Consider the following 20311-nt stretch of genomic DNA (forward strand, 5'->3'; position numbering starts at 1 on the left):
TTTTTATTTTAATTACTTACTATTTTTTAATCATACGGTCAATTGTTTTTCAAAACTAAAAACCGATTGAACCACTGATTTGAAGTCGATATTTAATAGGATTTTTGCTTTTAAAAATAAAGTTATGAAACATATTAAAATATTACTTTGTCATTGAGAATACACGGATGTATCAAATTATGTATAATCAGTGTTAATCAATACTCATACGCAAAAATCATTTCTCAAATTAACTTTGAAATGAAATAGGAATTTAGTCAAAATGTATTTTGAAGTTATAAAATAGAGTGAAAGAACAAAATTTTATAAAACGTGAAGCATTGAATTCAAATTGGGTTTTAAAAGTATAAAGTTAAAAACTTAAATAATTTAATACAGTTGTATTCAAATATATAAGAATAATGAATTTCATAACTTTCAGCCTTTCTTTATTTTCTCATAAACGAATAAAAAATTCTACATCTGTTTGATGTTTTTAATGTCAATTGATTTCTTATCCTTCATTTCATTTATTTAACTTACAATTTACTGGTCATTAAATCAATTTTCTGGGAAATTTTCCAAGTTTCAGATAATAAAACTTTTAATATTATCAACCTCTTTATTATCAGATTTGATTAATTGTTAAATAGCAACAAAAATTATTTCATCTGGCCTTGAAACTGTTTTAATGATATTCAGCATTTTAATAAATTATAGCCCCACAATTCTTTTCTCTGAGGTCATAATATATTTTACTACGTATTTTAAAATGGATTCAAGAAATATTATTAATGGATTAATAGATTCAAGAATCTTTTGTTATGATATTTAATTGATTATAATTAAGTATAAACACTAAATATAATACTCTCTCATTGTAGGGACTAGCATCGTTTCTTTAAAAGTATCATACAAACCATGAGTATTTATTTGCAACATAAGCTATCTATGTTAAGATATAAATATTTAATATAATTGGAATTATTATATACGCCTTATCTATGCGACACTCCATACCAAGCAATTATTTCCTGTAAACGATCAATATGTGACACGCGTCACATGCTGTATTGGTTTGATTCAATGTTTGTTTACTACATAAATTTGTGTCTTTCTCAATGTTTGCAGAAAATTTTGTTTTTGCACTTATTTATTTGCTTTTAAAGCATTTCTTGCCCAAATAACTTTCTAATCATTACGTTATCACTTAATAAATACACCTTAATACAATTTTTATAATGGCATTTTTATTACATTATTATAATGCAATAACTAATTGAACCTCATATGAAGCTACATGCAACAAAGGAAATTAAATATTATCAACTTAGAGATAATCAATAAAATTGTAAAAAGTGAAAATTTTGTAAACAATATTTTAAGAGAAGTATAATGGATTTCTTAATAAAATCTGATATTTATTATGAAAAAAATCAAGGACATGAATCAACATTCTTAGCCAAATAAAGACTAACTTAATCTGAAGCTTAAAACTTTTATGGCCACTTTGATTTTGATGGCGTTACTGTTCTTGTGTAAAGGAATTACTTGTTTAAGATATTGTAAAGTATTTTAATTTATTCATCAAGTTAATTTTATGGTGTTGGTTAAAATACTTATTTTAAATGGCCATTAATCTCTTAGTAATGAGACCATTACGATACTGGTTAAAATAATGGCTCGTTTGAATAATCGTTGTTGCTTCATCTTACATTTCATTTTTCAAAGTGGATTTTTTATACAACACTCCTAGTATTAAAAGCCAATAAATTTTCATAGATGGTAATTTTTATATCTATAAATTGAAATATTCTTACAATTGAAAACTTATAATTTTATATTCTTATAATTTTATATCTATAAATTGAAAAACGGCCATGTCTTTTCAATAGGTCTTACGTTAAAGGAAAATATTAATAACCAGTATTTTTACATAATTAATTAAGATGATAAAAATTTTTTAATAAAATTCATTTATTTTACTTTGAAATGTAATATTAGGTAACTTAAATACCATTTTTTTTAAATAAATGAAAACTATAATTGAAATTTTTTTACGAATAAGATGTATGAGTTATGTTTCAAATGATTTTAAAAATCTTAAATTGGAAATAAATTTACTGAATTTAAAAATATTAGATGTTATATACATCTAGAAGATATGTCATATATCCTCAGAAAGATATATCAGAAAGAGATCCTGTTTCAAAAACCAAATATAGTTGAAATTCCTTAATTAATATTTTCATATAGCCAGCAGATGCTGAATCTTAGGTATTTTGATACATAATAGCATTGGCGACTTGGCGATGGATACATAAAATGGTACAGGTGAATGGCCTAAATTTTAAGTGAGTTTCAACTAAACTTTTCAACTAATGTATCAATTTTTGAAAAAGGTGCAACTATATGGGATACATTTTCATTTCATAATATAAAGAATTTAATATAATTATTTAATGTATGATTTTAATTTTTGAAAGAAAATGCTGCGTATTTTAAACTATCACTTTTCTACATTCATAAAACCAAAGTTATTAAATCACCTTAAGACCAAACTATTTCACATTTTTTAAATTCAAAATAGTAACATTATTGTAACCATATTATGACTAATGTGAAGAAAAAATCAATTTTCTGTCCATAAATTATTTAATTTCTTTAATTAGCAACTTTTCTGCAACTAGTAAACATAACATAGTAAATTATTAACGAATATCTCCCATTTAGTCAGAAAATGAGACTAATATATGAAAAGGTATTTCACGCTACTGACTGTTAAACAATAACTTAAGTACATCTTATAATTTATAATTTTGGCTTTTAGCAATTTAGCATAACTATTTTATATTTAAAAATGCAAACTTTTAAGTAAGTTATTTTAAAATATTTACAACTTAACTTTGCAAAATATGTTCGAGTGTCTAGACAGACAAAATAATTTTAAATGTTACTATAAAATGTAATAATCATGTCTGTTGATGAATTATTGATAAAATATCTGAGTTTAATTTGGTATCAGTTCAAATACAAGTGATTATATATATATATATTTATACAGCAAATATTATATATATTTATATAGCATTATATATATAGCAAAGATTAAATTCTATTGAAAGGTTTGCGTGGTTTCCAACTGCTTGCTCAAGATATTTTGAAATTGATGAAAAATTATTGATAACATACGACCATCTAATCTATTTTGAAAATTAAGAGAAATCGGATTTTGCACTTTAAATTCAAAACAACTTCATTTTATTTAGAATCCTTTCTATTTTATTTTAAAATCGCTTTTAGGTAGAAATATTAGGGACTTTTTTCAGGAGAGATTTATCAAATGGTTTCAAGGCAGGCAAAATATATATATTTTACAGTTTTGGTTTCTTTAATCGCATTTGAAACGAAATAAGCGAGAATCGAAATAAATAATTTTTTTCCGAATATTTCATTAGAGCGGGTTTTCTAAGAAAGCATCTTATTCCGAGTTCTATTCAGTAAATTACAAGAAAGAAAATTACACTTTCTGATTTTATTCTCCAATCTGTTATTTTATTACGTAATTTAGATTTAATCATCGTTATTGTTTTTTACTATTTCTAAATCATGCATTATTAATGGAATTCTTTATTTGGCTGTTGTAGTCTGATAGATTCTTTTATTAGTAAAATTAATTACGCGCAATTCCTTTAATATCTTTCTTGTTTTTAAAACTCTTCTAAGCACATACAGTACATCAGGAAACAGCATATAAAAAAAGTGAAAGTGATTATATTATTTCTTGAAAAAATCATAAATCTCGAAAAGCAATGTAGTGATTCTCGTGGACCTTTTGGTTATCGGATTACAAATGAGGAGAGCAACAATATTAATACTGATCCAACTAATTAATTTTTTTTACAGTTTTGGTTTCTTTAATCGCATTTAAAACGAAATAAGCGAGAATAGAAATATATATATGTATATATATTGGAATATGCCATTAAAGTGGGTTTTCTGAGAAAACATCTTATTTTGAGTTCTATTCTGTAAATTACAAGATAGAAAATTGCACTTACCTATTTTATTCTCCATTCTGTTATTTTATTATGCAACACCATTCTAACGCAGTTAATTGGTTAAAAACGTTTTAAAAAAACCATTAGAAGATTTATCACATTTCTTATGTCTTATTAACACCTCTACATAAAACTTCCTGCATTAAATCCATCTCATTTTCAAATCCCCTGTTTTTCTTATTTTTTCTGGCTTCTATTAAGTATCAATTCTTTTTGTTAGGTATTGTTCATTTTCTCCTTCTTGATTCCCTTTATTCTAAAGTAGAATCTGCCGCTTCATAGGCTGACAAAATTGCGCATGCGCCAGATATTAGATGTTTACGTCACATGTATTCTTCACGTGTAAGAATCTTTCCGCTGCAGTTTGCTAGTCTTACTTCACATTCTTATTAATTAATCATTTACTATAATGTTTCCAAGGGTGTTGCTGTGTAAATAAATGCTTTGGATTTTTGCAACATTCGTCGCGTAAATCTCTAACAATCTTATTTTTCCAACTTTTTGATTCCAAAGAATGTACTCCAATATTAATAATATTTTTTAAATGACTGTTCTGGATTTGAAATAGGAAAATAAGCCTCTATTGATTGGTCGGTAACTGGAAATAACTGTCAGTTCACGAGCTTGAAATGAAATTAAAAAAATATAACTATTTTTCAGTAAGTGCGTTTATTACGCCATCAAAAAAAAAAATTGAAAAAAATATCCATCTGAAATTTTTCGCAATTACGGAAGAATTTTTTAAAAGTTTTAAAATTTTAGAATTTAAGAGATTTGATTTTTTATAGATGTTTCAAAATTCAACTAAGAAAAAAAAATTTTCAAATAAATTTTATCAGCAAATTATAAATATTAATTCTCGAATTTTGTAAAAAAAAATTTAACGAAACAAATATTTTTTTCTGAATAGAAATGCAGTATAACAAAGCGGCCATTGGTTAATAAATTTTTATTCAAACTCACGGTTAATTTGAAATTATACCTTTTTACCATTTAATAAAAAATGTTTCATATATCTTAGACATAACGGATAAACTTAATCCGTGATCGCTTTTCTTTACATTTTGAGTATTTCAATAATATCTTTCCTTTTACTCCTCTGGCACTTCGATGCATAAAATATAAATAAGTTTTCAAAATTATTCAATGAATTTTTTTATGCTTCTCTTTTTCTTTATTTTTTAAAGTTTATTCCTATTATGCCACATGATTAAGAGCTTAAGTTGTTTGTTAATTTAAATAGGGGCATAAATGTTGTAACCTTCCTAGTGGGAAATGCTGTATTATTTCTTCTTGTATTATTTGTATTTTTCATTTTTCAAAATTCTGAAATATATTAGGAGCACATGAGTGCAATTTTTCAATTGTTAAATACAAACAAATGTACTTACAACCTACCCATCTTCATACATAAATTTAATTTCTGAGAGCAATTCATCTCATTAAAAGAAAGATGCAGTTTGAAAGATGTAACTGGGAGGGAGCTTATCATGAACCAGTTGTGTAAGATGAATTGCAAATCTGATTTACATTCGTTATTAAAGTATTCTTCTCGTAATATTTATAGTAAAACAACAAAAGTCAAATTTTAATTGCTAAGGGAAGAACTAAATTCCAGATAAAAAATGAATTTTCAAAAAATGATTCCCTGAAAGTTGCCACGATACAACACCTCCCATCAAACATCAGTTTGGGACAGTCGGAAACAACAAATCCCGAGGGGCATGGATAAATCGTAATGACCGGACTGCTACGATAGTATAGACGAGAACTTAACGTTTAGTCTTAAGGACCAACACCGGCCACGATACGACACCTCCCATCATTCATCTGCTCGGGACATTCGGCCACAACAAATCCTGTCGATAATGCTTCGTTCAGTGGTGGCGGGGTGGTCGGCTGTACACCAGAAGAAGTCATCGGTAGGGAATCAGACCCCACACGACTTTTGTACCCACGAGGATGGTGAGAACGACCACCATACCTGACGTTTCTCATCCTCATACATGAGGTGCCTCTCGGTAGAGGATGTCCTCTAGTTATGTCATCAACATTTGTTTGACCTTTACTAAACTCCATTTTCAAAATATATCTCATTATGAAATGCATTGATTTTATATCGCAACTGATTTTAATCAAATCGATTTAAATAATTTATTCCATCACTTTTCAAGCATATCCCATCTGTCAGGATGCTTGATGGTCAATGCACAATGATAATTTAAAATAATGCTTTTTTTTGTTGGTGATAAGGTGCTCATTAAACTGGGATAGTATGATTAAATAAATATTATTAATATAATGAGAAAACGGCTTTTCACAGATGTGGATGGTATAAGTTAATAAAAAATGCACTATTCTGTTAGAAAATTAATATTTGTGATAATAAATTACAATATTCCAATTGCTTTGGTCGATATAGTGTTTGAACTATAAACTTAAAAACCACACTTTGTCTTTAATCTGTTTGAATGGTGTTGAAAAAAATGTAATTGATTTAATATAGGGGTTGGTAAAATATAATTTTCTCTTTCGTAAATGCAAATAATATATATAATAGTTTTGCATTGTTTTTATTAATAAACACTTAGTCTATCTATAAGTATTATCTAAAACAAATGTAATAAAAAAATTGTAATTGTTTGTAAATAATTGTTTGTAACCTTTAAAATTGTAATCTGTTTGTAATTGATTTATAATCGATTCTTAAAATTTCTTACAACAGACCACCAAAATTTAAAGATACATCTATAAACCATAACATACATCTATAAACCATAACATACATCTATAAACCATAACATATATCTATAAACCATTTTTTTAATGAAAGAAGTCTTAACCCTTTGGAAGATCATTTTTTTCATGGTATATTGAAATAGTTTTAGAATTGGTTTTGGATTAAGAAAAGTCCTTGATTTAGTTTATTAGATAAATTTAATTTAATAATGAATAATTAAGTAACAAATTAAGACGTATCATTTTGTTTGAGATAAGCATCCAAGATTTTGAATTATTGAAAAATTTATGAGAACTTATGCCTATCTACATAACTTCATTCAAAGATAGATGAATTTCGTAGTAAGCATATTTCTCATGGCCCCACAATGAGGTTAATGAATATAAATCTATTTTAAACATTATTTAACCTTATACCACACCTGCCCTGGTCCCGCCATTGTACTAAACCAACCAGCAGGGAGGAAAATGGCAATTAACGCCATAATTTATGAAGCGTTTAAATCGCTTGGGAAGTTTTGCCCTTGACCTAACTATATTCATCGCCTCAACTGGTTTCATTTAATCTAATGCCTCAGTAATTATTCTATGAAGTACAAATTATAATTAATTAGTTATGATTAACTTATTGCCTGACTTAGGGTGGAGGTCCTAAATTTAAATGAACAAAGAGAATGAACAATTAATTATTACGAGACGTAATAGAATATTGGGTTTATCAGATATAAATCAAGAAATATTTTAAATATATTTATCTATATTCCTTTAATAGTTGGAACATAGCGACATCCTGCCAGTTTATTAATAAATAAATTAAAAACTTTACACTGGTTGGTACAAAAAAAAACTATTTTACAAATTTTAAGTCAGGCTTGATATAAAGAATCAAGTCATTTTTGCAGTGGAACATGGGGTTAGAAATACAAAGTATGGGTCACTATTGGATGGTTCTTTAAATTAAATAAAAGTCACAGGAGATAAAATGTACAACACAAATTTACATAATACAACCGTCCAATTAGATGAGTTCGACTTAGGGCTCATGATCACTGCAATTGTGATGGTAAGAGATGTGTACCACTTCGTTATGTCCTGCATCTCCCGTAGCACATATATATATTATAAAATATTTAATAATATTAAACAATACACTATTTTATGATAAACAATATTCGCAACATTGTGTAATAGTGCTAAATATTGCATAATATAATGTACTATCACAAAGTTTTGTACAATATTGTGAAACGTACAGCAGTATCAGGAATTGTAGCAGATATATTTGATTTCATCAACACCAAATTAAGAAATTAATTTTTATGATGTCAAAATTTTGCTAGAAATAAAAGGTCCGAGGCAAAAGTAATGAAGATTATTCATCTTCTACAAGAACAAAGGCATGATATTATCATTAATTTAAAATTTTAAATACCTTCATTCACAAAAAGAATTTACTGGGGATTTTTTGTACACATACTTGTAGAAATTAAGTTCATTTTTTTTTTTAAATTATAACTTATATAAGAGATTTTTTTGTATATCAAGAAGATATTGTTTAAAATCAAACTAAATCCTGTCTTTTTTTTTTCAGACAATTGGATAATAATAGTGACTCAGGCAGATGAATAACAATGTACTAAGAAAGTATCTTTGCAGATGGTAAATCCTTTGATCATTGTCTTTTATTTAACCGCAATGTGAATAAAATATTCTACTTCACAGAAGTTTAATAATAATAGAACTCAAATGAATAACAAAATACCATGTTTCCGTAACTTTTTGAACACGATCTTATTATTTAACAACTAACTGAATCAGGTTTCTTGTCTCCCGGTGATTTAATAATAATAGTCATACATACAGATGGATAACAAAATACGAAGAAAGTATAATTTCAGATGGTAAAGCCTTTGAACATTGTCTTTTATTTAACAGCGAAGTAAATAAGATCTCCTACATCCTGTTGGTTTAGTAATAATAGAACTCTGATAATTGAATAACAAATAAAGTGTGCTTATCATTTCAGACGGTACCTTTCCAGCACAATCTATTATTTAACCGCCAACTGAATAAGGTCTCTTTTCTCCCGAATGGTTTAATAATAATAGTAATTCATATCGATGACTTATAAAATACAAAATGTATAAATCGTTTAAGATTATTGGGATTATGAAAGATACATATAAAGATTTGGCGGTTGTAGAAGGTCCTAAATACCATCCAACTCTTCGCATATGTCACCACTAGGCTTAACTTATTCAGAAAGTTTATTTTGCGTGGTAACGAGTTCGACACAAAAAAAAGGAATAAAAATACAAATACAAAACAATAACATATTTAATAGAACAAAAATTAGATTAAAAAACAGGAAATATGCATAACATGCAACCATGTGCTCAGGCATAATGCGTAACTGAACATAGATCTGAACGTGCGCAGTGGTATTTCACATTTAAATAATACAATGCTTCTTTGCCACTGGCCAATAGATGATATCATCAAAAGGACAGAGCACCTGTGGGCACATAATTTAAAACTAATATTTTTATTTTTGAAGATACATCATGCTAATTCCTTCTTAAAAGAATTTATGAAAATGAAATCTATAATAAAATTTAATGACAAATATTTTTTTCGTTAATGTAGGATCCATCAGCAAGATTCATGTTTGTATATTACTGTTGAGCAAACGGATCGCCTCCAGCCATCCGACCACAAAAAGACATATTGAGTTTCGGTTGCAACATCAAGTGAAACTTCGACGATACAAATAGCAAATTTACTTCGGTTGCTAGAATTAACTCATGTAAATATTTTCAAATTTAAAAAAAATACATAAAAATTTAATTTTGATTTTTAATCAGTTGCAAATTTTCTGATATTGGTTTATCTGTTTTTAAAATTTTCTGATATTGGTTATTATTTGTAAGTTAATTTAATATGATGTGGAAAATAATATATTAAATTTAAATAGATTAAATCTTTGTCGGCAAAATTGGAAGGGGTTTTAGTCATTAAATAAGAATGCAAATGAAGTTTTGTAAATGTTAAGGTTTGAAATACAATGAAAATCACAAATAAACAATATTGTAGAAATAAAATGAAATTTTATTGTTTCTAAAGCCCATTGTCTTTTGAATTCGGAAATATTTATTGATCAAAAACGTTTTACAATAATAAAAATTTAGATTACAAGATTTTGAGATTTGAAAGTATTTTGAGTCTCAAAAAACTGCCTCTGAAATTAAAAGACCATTTACCCTAAAAATATGCATGCTTACTGTATGCTTTATTCTATTTTTAAAGAAAAAAAACATAGCTTTTAAAAAATAAGCTCTTTTTGACGCTTGCACAAAATAAACATATATAATTATAAAAGTGTTCTTCGTATTTTGCTGTGAAACTAACTTTTTTTGTCTCTATATCGTTTTTTTTTTTTTCCATACTGAGAGAAAAAAAAAGTTTCTGAAAGCAAAAGAGTTTTTTTCCCGCAGATCTGAAAGAAGTTCCGAAGAACTAACTTGATGTCGTTATATATTTTTTTTTTTCTATTCTCTAAATGAATGGTAAATTACAGTCATTTCAAATAATTATTCTGAGATACAAGAAAAGAAATCAAAATAATGACTTCTAACATTTTTATTCTTTGCAAAAAAATATTTGAAATTTTCTCTGGCATACCAAAAAAAGAAACATTTTGTTGACTACTTTTAGCATTTATTCTATTTTTTTGCGCTTTCATGCTAAGAAATATTGTATTTTTATAGCAAACAAAACATAAAGAAAGGTAACCTAAATGCAATCAGAAAATTATTTAATCTGAAGCATTTATTATGTGACAAATTCAGTTAAACTAAAAAAAATAGTTAAATAAACAATAAATGCAATTTTATTTGATCCTTAATTCTGTTATCATATTTTACCAAGCATTTTTCAGAAAAAACTCAAATATAGTAATAAAAATGATTTATTCTTGAAAATAACAGTAGAAATTATCAATGATACAAAATGTCACAAGTGGCAGAAATTATTAGTCTGAATACATTTTCAGAAACAGATAAAATTGAATATTAGTTGGTCCTATTTAGAATTGTTTTTAAATGTATCTGTAATTATATATTAAACTCAGTACTCAGTACGCAGTAAAACTCAAATTTTACCATTGTAAAATGCATTAGAATAATAATTTTAAATAGTTAGTGAAGAGTAATTCATAGATAGAAAAAAATAGAAAAGATAATCTTGGAAGTTATATGGAAACATGTCTAACTTTATTCACCTGAATAATTTTAATTCGCCATGCATTCAAATGGAGGAAAGAAATGAAATTGAAATTATTAAAATTGATAAAACTGATGACAAATTTTAATTCGATAAACTTAAGAAAAAAATTAACACTGAAGTTAATAAGAAAATGATGTATTCCTGACAAAATAGAAAACGGAAATTGGCAAAATTCAGAGAGATTGAATACTTTTTTGATATAATTTTAACGCCAAAAAAAATATCCAAAAGGATCTTTCTTTTCGCAAATTGTCAAGGTCATGGTGCTTTTAAAACTCATCATGCCAGGGTTTTGGCAATGATAAATCCTTTTAGTTGAAAGGAATTGATTTTATTCTATGCCATTATAAAAGAATATGAGCTTAGGAATAAACAACATGAGCATTGGCCTTCTGATTGGATGGAAATGGAACTGAAATCTCAGTCAACTATCCGTCTAGTCACTTTGCTAGCCTGCTTACTAAGAGGCTATTACTTCACAACTTACACCACCAAGCAATCCTTTTCTCGTTTGGCATCGCAAGATTGAGTAAGGATTTTGTGTGCTTGGAAAATTAATATCCTGACTGTGAAATAAAGAACACTCTATCAATTTATACATGGTAAAACCCACTTTAGTAAAGTCGCATAAGGCTGTTATTTCAATTTGATCGTCTGAACTAAGAATATTTGACTTTAGAGATTTTAATTGAAAAACTGTAACAGCAAACTTTAAAAAGTTAGTATAAAATGTCAATTGTAATATATCTCCTCATAAACGCTATTCAGTGCATTAGATATATTGAAATAACTATCTACTGTGGCCATTGTGCATACTGATTACTATAATTATTTACACAAAATAATGACAATTTATTTTTTCCTCCCATTTATTAACATACTCCTTTTGTACATAATTTCATTAAAGTTATTTTCTGCGGTAATTTCCTTCTGACCGCAAATATCTCAGGTCTTTTTTAATTTTTATATTAGTTTCTTGGCGTAGTAAGAAAAATTACCATGAGGTATGAATTAGGCTTTAATTAATTTACCTGCGTATGTCCAGGTTAATTACATACTAAATCTGTAATAGGTAATCGATCATTTGCATTTGAAATTTTTTTGCTGTATTCTGATGTTTTTCAGATAAAAACAAGATACTTTCTTGGGGGGCTTTAATCTCTTTCAGACAATGATTAAACCAATTTTACTATATCTTTTTGGGATATATGTCAATTTTTTTTTTCGTTCGAGTGCAGTTTTTATATATAAAATTAGAAGAATTCACCTAAAATGTAAAAATCATTAAATATAATCTAAATATTTGATTTAAAAGTAACACTGTACTCTCATAAGAACGAAATTTCTTCCAAAAAACTAAAATAAGGTGGGAAATTTCTTTGTTTGCAAAATTTACGCCTTTACTAAACATTTTTTGGAAAATATTGACTAAGTAGAGCAACAAATCTTTTTGGAAAGAAACAACCATAAACTCAATTCCTTTCGAAATTCTAGAAAAAGTCTATTAAACTGCTACAAAACTTTTCTATCTATTGGAAAATTTGAAAAGAAAAAAGCTATAGGAAGGATTTATAAAGGAGAAAGATTATGCCTATTTCTCAGAAAAAAATAATTTTGTCTGACTTATCATTGCAATAAAAAATAATGGAGCTGATATTAAATTAAATTAGAAAATATGCATTAAGATTTTTTTTTTCTTTTTATGAATGCGCCTTCATTTCTCTAAAAACATGCTCATTAAAAGATTTTATTTCTTTATATGTTAAAGAAATAAAAAGTTTAATGTTTAAAATGTTTAAAAGTTTAAATGTTTTCAATGTTTTAAGTTTTCAATGTTTTTATGTGTTTTTTTAGTTTGTTTATTTATTTAAGAAGGTACAAATGCTCAACCGGGAAAAATTTTAATCTCGTTTGTGTTTCTTTTTTCATGCTTTCTATGACGAATTTTTTGTTCATTATTACTAATTCTAGTTCAGATAAATAACCTAAAGATATCCAATTATCTTAAAGATGAAAATATTTTTGAAAAGATTGATGTTCCAATGTCCCACAAAACTTTAAAGATTTCCTTCTCATTAGGTAACATTGTTGAGGCTACAGTTTCTTAATTTAACATTTCTTTTTTAGGTAGAAATAATGCATTTTTATTCGAAATTTTTTCGAGTAGTTGGCTGACACATCATTATATCAGATTTTTAAACCGGAAATCAGACGTATATTATAGTAGCACAAATTTATTTTACAATATTGTATGATTTTAATCAATATTCGCAATATAATATAATATTGTTGTGTATTAAACAATATAATATCACACATTCTTCTACAGTATGTGCCATTGCCTACTGAATACTCAACAAGATGATAAAATAATAAATTCCAAAGAAAATCACTTATAGTAAAATAATTTTTGAACATGTTATTAAGGATATTATAATTATAATTGCAATATATAGAGCATTTTTATTAAAACCAATCGGAAAACTTTCACATCCTAGATTTCAAAACCCTTAATGATTTATTTAAGCATTTACTGAATTTCCTAATGTAAAAAATTATTATTGATATTTTTAGACACACCATTCATCAGACGTCAAAAGTACTTTTATTCATTGTTTACAAATTATTCGTTCATTATTTAATAATTTTTATCTAGAGAAAATGCAAGATGTTGTAATTTAACACTGAACATTATACAACAAAATTGTAAAAAAAATCGTATAAAAAGTTTCTAAAATATAACTGAAACCCAAATTCGCTACAGTATATTTCATTAAATGATATATGGTATTAGTGTATATTTTTATTCTGTTCGAACTCGGTAATCTTTGGTGGAGTTATTTTAAACTTAAAAGTCAAATTAAATTCATGTGTTTTGTGTATTAAACTAACTCAAATTAATAAAGAGATGACATTGAAGAATGATATATTAAATTATTATCATTATCTACATAGTACACGCTATTCAATCTAAGTTTTTTTTAATGATTTATAATTTAATATAATTTATGGGAAAGCAATTTAATTCTTATCAAAATTCAGATTTAAATAGGTGTAATAAATTATACTTCGAAAAATCTGAAAATCGTAGAGGAGTTAATCTGCCTGAAAATTAACCTAAAATCAGTGGAACATATTTTACATCAAATAATCAATGTTTGATATTCGCCAAAATGTGCTAATTTTAACATATTTGGTCCGCAAATGATATATTAATGACTGCCTTCATTTATTGTCAAAAAGAAATAAATGATTTACAATTGCACAAGGTTTATGTCAAGCCGTTTCATTTGACATTTTTTTAAATTCTCGAATAACATTTTTGCTTTCTTCTAAACATGAATTTCTGTGTTTTATTTGGAAATTTAGCTATAATTATATAAATTATAATGAAATTACAAATTGTGTTCCTGACATCAAACAAGCATAAGTAATAACAAAATCACTGAAAGTATTTAAACACAAATATTTTGAAGTTTAGCTGAAAAGAGCGAAATCAATAACAGAGATTATAATTCAATTTATTTTTCAGGTGTTTGTTAAACTTTATACGCAAAATTAAATAAATATTTAATATGTCATTAATAATACAAAAAAATATTTCTTCATTTTTTTATTTAAACAATGCAACATAAATTGATCTGAAAAGAATTTAAACTTTATGGATTGAGGTTTTCAATTAGAATTCTGCATATACATCTCTTCCGTTGAACTTTTTTAGACATTCATGTTAAATGCACTATGCAATGATGTTTTAAGAGAAATACTGGCCAATTTATCGTAGTGAAATCGAAAAAGAATTAAAGAATAAAAAATAAAACACGACTTTTCAACTGCAAATTACTTTCAGTTATATGTAAGAAATTCTTTTTGCTTGCTATAACCGCTGTAAATTCTCTTATTTAATTATAAAACACTTCAAATACACTACAAAATAAATATATTTATATTAATTGTTATTGAGAAAATAAACTGTTTTTCCTTTAGTGAAAGCAGATTATCTTTTTATACATTTGATTTAATTATTCAGTGATTGTACATTTTAAATATTGACACAATTGTTAAATTTGTTTAATTACTGACATAAAAGTATCAGCTAACAGTAATTTTTTCTCCAATTTTCGTGCTATAGAAAAATATGATTCTTTCCATCTTGCTTCTAAGGAATCTTTAAAAATTCAAATCTATCATGAAAAATGTACCATTTCTCAAGGGAAAAAAAGAGTCACTCTTTCAAAAAAATGGTTTCAAGACAGTGTACAAGTATAATTTATTTATAGGTATTAATTTTTAGATTTTCATCCTTAAATCCATCTTCGTTCGAAAAAAATTCCTTCAGTTTTTTAAAGCTTGGATTCCTTTTGTTAATGAAATAAATTTTACACAATTTTGTATAAATGTAGATTTTTTTTCAAATTTACAATTACATAAGACAAAAACATTCCACTGTTTTAACAATCAAAATTAATTGATTAAGAGTTTATTAATTAAACTTGTATTCTGAATTGCAATTTCTTAATGCAATTTTCTTATTCCTCACATATGCAGAAAAAAGTAATTGAAAGAAATATACTTGTTATTGAAATTAAAATTCATCATTTTAAAAGACTGCTGAAAGTTTCCTATTAAGCTAAATGACTAGAAATTTGATACATAAATATTTTAGGTAAATCACTTGTCATTCATCAAATAAAAAAAATACACTGATAAAAAAAACAAATATTACAGAGTTTTGCTTTAAGAAACCTCATAACGAGATTTTAATTGAAGTGAAGCTAATTTGTTTAGTTTGAATATCGGTGGTCCACATGGTCATCTATTAAAATTAGCTCTGACAAATATGCAGCTTGGACGTTCCATTTTATATGAATACTAATTGATAGACCAAGCGCTGTTCAGGATTAATTTTTTTTATTATAATATTCTTACATATACATGGTTTCTTACATACATATTCGTATGTTCTTAGAAGATACTCCTTCAGTATATGAAATGCTTTTATATATTTATTTCCTCTTATATATATATTTTATTTCCTCTTTCAAAAAGATTTCTTTTTAGGGTCTATGCTCCCAATAAGAAATCTAAAGTTAAATTGGATTTAAAGTAAATATCTCTTAGTTCAGTTCTAAATAGTTAGGACATAATTTGTAGACATACCAGAAGCAAATATGAACAACTGACTCTACGGATAAAGTCTATAGCTTTTTTTATAAAGGATGTGTCATCTTACGATAAATTTTTATCTAGTAATAATCGGTGAAAAAGTTCATTTTTGTTTATTTTTCTTGTTATGAACTAAATCAATGTTTGCTTTTTCTTTAATGCATTAGATATATATTTTTTACCTGCAAAATCGTTTGTTTGATATATATATATATAAATATGAAGAATATTTAATATACAGAAATTGTTTTCCTAATAAAAATCATAGATTATGTAAAAAGCTTGAAATTTAGAGATTTCCGAATTATTGAAACTCTATTTATAGAAATTTCACTGTATTTACTTTCCTTTTAATGAAAACAAATTGGGTTTGAAATATATCCAAAACTTAACACTGGCAAAAAGCAACTTGGATGTAATTTGTGTGTGTGTGCTTTCTCTTTTTAAATTGCACACAACAAATAAATCTTTTCTTACAAAATATTTGAATGGCAAACAAAACCTTTATTGTTTTATGTACATAAATGAGAGTTTAGAGGTAGATGAATAACTGAGGTCGACAGCATTTCTTTTTTTTACAAGAAGATTATTTATGTCAGTCGTTATTATTCTTTATGAGTATCTTTTATACTATTTTGAAGCAAGTTTTACTTTTTCAAGAATTGTACATTTGCCAAAAACCATTAAGGAAATAAAATCTCAAAGTGTCTTGATAAATTAACCATTATATTCCGTTTTAAATTTTTTTCCTCTTTTTCTGGTAAGAATTTTATTTACATCTTTTCTTCATAGATATACTCTTTAATGCAATTTTTTTTATATTGAAATATTTTATTATTAACAAAGTAATAAGTTATTTCTTTACAACTATTTTATGAAAAAATGCCAATTGGCTTATATTTAAAAGCAAATAAATAGTTCGTTTTTAAAATTTTGCATTTGTTTTATAAATGTAAATATATAAATTTTAAATTATTGATGTTCTGATAATTAAAAATTGACTACAAGTTTTAACCAATGTACGATTATTTGGCGTACTTTTCCACATTCACTGTCAATTTATCGTTGTGAAAAATGCATAAAAAAACTTATTCCAACTAATAAAATATAATTCAAAAATATAATGATATTTATTAAAATCCACCTGAAACAAAATATCAATTTGATTTTAAAGAAATATTTCAACAAAAGATATTATAAAGAAATAAAAAAAATACAATCAACGAAAAATTCCATACTTTAGTGGTTGTTTTTTATTAAGAAAATGTCCAAAATAACTCAATAAAAGAGAATAAGATCTGTATTTGTTGTTGCTATTTTTTTAGCTCCAAGTTTTAAATTCCATTCCAAAGGTAAAAAGAAGCTATTGTAAATATCAAATGAAATAACATTCAGCATGAGGAAAATTTTATGATGAAATAGCATTGAATATTTAAACTTCATATTAAAGAACCGAATTATTTATAAAAACAAAGATGTTTTTGTCAAATGTTCTGTAAATTGATAATACTTTTACACTCTGAAATGCTATTTTCTTTGAGTCTTCTATTCAGCAATAAATTAAAGAAACGTTCCTTCACTGTAAACCCAGAATACGCCTTTAAGTATCTAAAACATTTAATATGAAAATAATTTTGTATTTGTAACTATAACTTGAAATTTTATTTGAATTCAGTCATAATTTTTTCCTCGAATACTCTCTAAATGCATGTATTAATAATCATAAATCGTGTAACAGCAGCGGTTTATGTGCATCATTTCACCAACTATTTTGATATCTATGCAATCGTGACAACAATAAAACCAATTTTGACAGTACAAATTTTCAAAACAAGTTGGCTTTTAATAAGTAAAGAATTGCAGTGCATGATTATTGCTTTCAAATATAAAAACTATTGTCAATAAATTCCCTACATTTTGAAAATAGGCGTAGTTAAGGAAGCAAAAATCATCCAAAAATATTACAAACTTATCATGAACATAATTTTTTAGTTTTTATTTGTAATTACTTTAATGCCTTTAACCTAGTTATTCTATTGAAATATATTATTTTTACGTAAAAAATTTAACTATGAATTTTATTAACAGAGGGTCTTTAATGACAAAATTGGACAATCTATCAATTATTAGTTACTTTCATTGTATTCTTTTTCGTTCCAAGTCTTTGAAATATATATTATAACTGGAAATAACTTATTATTTTATTTTATTAATAAAGTCTTTAATTTGCAACTATTGTTCAACATTCAACTGCTGTTTTAATTTATAATGGTTTTTTTAAATAAGATTTTTGAAATTTTTAAAAGCCTAAAAGAAATAATTATGTAAATAAGAAATAATACTGTTGAAAGACTTAATTAAAGACTTAAGGATGAATTATTAGAATTGAGATATGAATTATTGGAAAAGGAGACAGTAGTAAAGTTTAAATTTACATGGTGTCCTGATACTGTTAAGCGTTTTAAGCAAGATAATTCTGCCACACTTAATATTTTATACAAAAAATGCAATTTCTTCCGACTAAAATTAACCCAGATAAGAAAATGTAATTTTCATTATTCTGAATAAGTCAACCACCGCCTCAAAGAATATCCAAATATTTATTGATATATCTTCATTTAGGAATCCATTAAAAAGATTTAAAATAGTGATATTTAATGCTTCATAATCTCTTCAGTTTTTGTAACATAAGTGTGAAACACTGTTTGAAAAATATAGCAATAATACTTTACCGAGTATGACTAATGAAATCAGGATATTGAATTTAAAATTAAACTTCGTATCTTCTTTAGACATTTATTTAATGTCTTAAACTTCATAAAATATAAACCCATGCTTCAATCAGAGCATTTTTACAATTTTTATGTTGATACATATATTTAAAGGCTTGGAAATGAATTCAATTAATCTTTGGAATGTGTGTATACAAACAAATCTAATATTTCTTAGTTTTAGTTAAATTTATTATTGATGTATTTTTAACAATAAAGGAAACATGAATATTATCGATATTGAAAAATTCATCACGGAAAGATTTTTAAAATTCAAATTTGATATGAAATTATTTATCATATCATCATTTAAAAGAAAGGGGGAAGAATCAGTATTTGAAGAGAAAATATCTTACTGGCAAATTTATGGGTAAAAAATATCTTTACTTTTTTAATTCGAGGTAAAAATAATTTTTTCTGCATCTAATTCTTTAAAAAATAGCTGGATGCCTTGTGGAGTGTACAAGGTATTGCAACAAATTTATGACAGAGGACGTTGCGATAAAGCTAACACATTAATAACAATTTAGCCTTGAATTCAAATAAAGTTATATGTTTACTTTCCAAGTCATTTAAATTTATTATTTTCTGCATAAATGAAAATAAATTGCCAGAAAAAATACAATTATTGAAGAAATACCTTGTAAGAAATTTGAAGCATGATTTTTTATTGTTACAAAAAATGGTGGATACGTTATTTTTTTTAAAAACTTGCTTCCGGGTAGATAAATGGATTGAATTTTTGCCTTTTTTTTATTTCTTTTCTTGTTTTGCGTGAAAAACCAATAAATTTAGAAGAAGCATGAAAATATTCTCATTTCCAACAGCTAACCTTTAAACGCTACTGAATATTAGTAAATAATTTTATTTAAATAAAAAAAAAGAAATTTTATATTGTTAACATTTGTAAATGAAAATCTTAAAGCAAAATAATATTGAAATTGCAGGAAATATTGTTTTCTATTCTGGCAATAACTTTTATATTTTAAATGAAGAAAGAAAGCTTATTGTTTCCTGAAGAGAAAGAAATTTATTGACGAGTAACTGATTTTTCAGAACAAACATACATCTAGTTATAATCTGTATATAGATGTTTTTATTAAATAAATTTAATAAAACTGACAGAAAAGTTTTCTGTTAATAAAAATTTTAGAATAATCCGATTTTTAATATTTATAACAAAAACATAATTTCAAAATTTCCACGTATTTTTAATATTTTTTTAAGGAATTCTATTGCTTTCTTATCTAAAATCTATTTGAATAAAAAAATTTACATAGGTTTCACATATGAAAAACATTTTTCACATAG

This window comes from Argiope bruennichi, chromosome 4, assembly GCF_947563725.1.
Source record: "Argiope bruennichi chromosome 4, qqArgBrue1.1, whole genome shotgun sequence".
Taxonomy (NCBI): domain Eukaryota; kingdom Metazoa; phylum Arthropoda; class Arachnida; order Araneae; family Araneidae; genus Argiope; species Argiope bruennichi.